Below are 2,643 nucleotides of genomic sequence, written 5' to 3'. Positions count from 1 at the left end.
TTAGATATGTCTGAGTCATATTAATTCTTAATACAATATCATTCTCATCAAAATAATTCCACTGAGGGTTGGAAGTGGGTTTAATTATTTCAAATGTGGACAGCAAACTAATTCCAGAAAAGTAATAGTCACTTTATTATATTTCAAATGATTATAAATAAGCCTCATTGATTCCATAAATTTCTGTTAAATGCCCAATAAGTAAAAATGTAAATAGACAGACAAGTTGATTTGTTTAAAGTGATTTACACTGTCTTTTTCAGTTATTTTAAAAAATTATTGAGCAGTGAGCAATAATAGTCAGAATATGAGAAAATACGCTGGTTCATTACATATCCCATGATTATTGAAAGAAAAAAATATTTTTGCTTCTGGAGGGTATTAACAAGTATTTTGAATAAGATATACTACACACAAAGCAAACAAAATCCTGTTTCATTGATATATTGGGGCAAAATTCCAAATGACAAACTTGTCATAAAACCTCTGTCATCCCTTGCTGATGAAAAAAATATTGGTGATACTAACAATGATTTAAATGGCGTAACCCCATGAATATTTTAAGACTAGTGAGTGAAATTTGAGATTTGTTTTCAGAACAGATTCCTTTAATATGCGAGAATTTTTACACACACACACACACACACACACACACACACTCACACACATTTAGAAGCTATCTGCTAAATTGTTTTTCATTCCTCTTTGAGTTCCTACTTTAAAAGTAGAATCAAAATCAGCAATATGCATTGTATTCTATAAATCAATTTAGCCAAATTTCCCCTAAATAGTTTGTCTGCATTATTTTGAAAACACAGAGCACCATTTTGAATAGCCACAACCTCTTTTCATTATGTACCACGTTCAGCTTTCTGCTTTAGCTCTTTGTTGTGGTGTCAAGCATAATGTTTTTTATTTTTGCATCAGTTTTGCTCAGTTGTCTAATGAACGTGATCATGTAGTATTTGAGGAGGTGGCTTTACCCCCATGGGTCTGTTGTCTCCATAGCTGTTTTATGTTTTCTTGTCACTGTGTCAGTTTTCCTAGACAGATTGCGCATTCCAGAAGGTAGGGCTTTTGTTTTATTATGAAAATTTCCCTCTGATACCATTTATCATAACCCGAGATCCCTATCTGTATTTCTATGTCTGTTCTATTTCCATGATTTAAAAAGGTGTCAGGGGGAAGAAAATATAGACACAAATTTTAATTTATAACTAAAAACACTTTTTGAAATATTCTCTAAGATCTTGCCAAATATGTGACTTGACTACCTCCTCTATTCCTCTGTGCTTCTGCTCACTTTGGTAACAGCTGAATGGGAGGCAGATGACTTGCATGATCCACAAGCTTCGTAATAGGATGATACATATATTTTATTTTAGCCAAGTTTGAAGTAAGCCCTGCCTACAGCAGGTATTTAATAAAAGTTACTAACAGATGGAACCACTAACAGTTAAGCAAGTTTAAATCCATCTAATAAGTATATCTTAATGATTAATAACATCTCAAATCTTAAGGGATCCCTAATCTTTGCAATCTTTTTTCAAATTAAAAATTTACCTAATTAGATTTCGAAATAATTTTTAGGCATTGTCTATTAAACGGAACTGGCTAATTGTTCATGTACATTTTGTCATGACTTTCCTACCATTAGCCTGTGTTGTTCCTGCATTTTAACGAGTTAAGGAAAAAAAAGTAGGTATTGTGTTTGTAGTTTTTTTAATGTAATTATGTTAAAACTAAGAATACATTTTTTTTCTCAAATTTTTGTTACCCCTCTTGTGGCATAACCTACAAATGAAAAGTTCTATAACCTCCTTCCAGTAATTAAGAGAAAGACATAATTAAATAATTACAAGAGCAATTCATGCTAAAGCACTGAGAGTCACTAAGCAACTAATTCAATAATTAATGAATTATATTTTTTACAAAAATTTTAAACTGTGGATGAACAAGTTGGATTTACTGGTCTACTATGGCTTTCTGGGATTTTTATTTACATCCACATTATAGTGTAATTTGGGTACTCGACTGTTGAGGGACTATGCTTTGGAACCTGGGTTGGGAGAAAAGTATCAACTATAGTTTAAAATATATAGCAAGTGAAATTCTCCACTTCTTTTAGTTATGAGAGAGTGAAACAATGTTTAATAAAATTATGTCTTTGCCATTGAGAGAAAGGAAATTTAGGATGGTAGGATTACGAGCTAATACCTGATATTAATATTTGCTACCAATGTTAGATCCATAATTTGTCGTCGATAATTCTGTGTATTTCTTCCTGACCTTACTTACTTTGGTGTCTATAATGCTTACTCTAAGTATAATGACTACAACTTACCCTTAAAAAGTCGAATTCTTCATGCGGAAATATATGCCTAGTTTGTTTCCAGAAGCTGTAGATTCTATAAGAATATATTGACTCTAATCCTTGTTTATATTGATATTCTCTAATTGAAGGAATGAGACAAACATGAAACAGTCAGCAAATAGTTGAACTATTAAATGTTAGAAAACCTTTAAGTGAAAACAGGTGGTATGAGACCATGTTGTTTTTGTGCTTGTGTATGTATTAAAGGGACAGGGCATGGGCCCTTTAGGTCTGATGTCTGGCTGTCTCTGTGGACCTTACAAGGTTGA

Source organism: Pteropus vampyrus, unplaced genomic scaffold, assembly GCF_000151845.1.
Source record: "Pteropus vampyrus isolate Shadow unplaced genomic scaffold, Pvam_2.0 Scaffold119, whole genome shotgun sequence".
Classification (NCBI taxonomy): domain Eukaryota; kingdom Metazoa; phylum Chordata; class Mammalia; order Chiroptera; family Pteropodidae; genus Pteropus; species Pteropus vampyrus.
Note: the sequence above shows the minus strand (reverse complement) of the source record.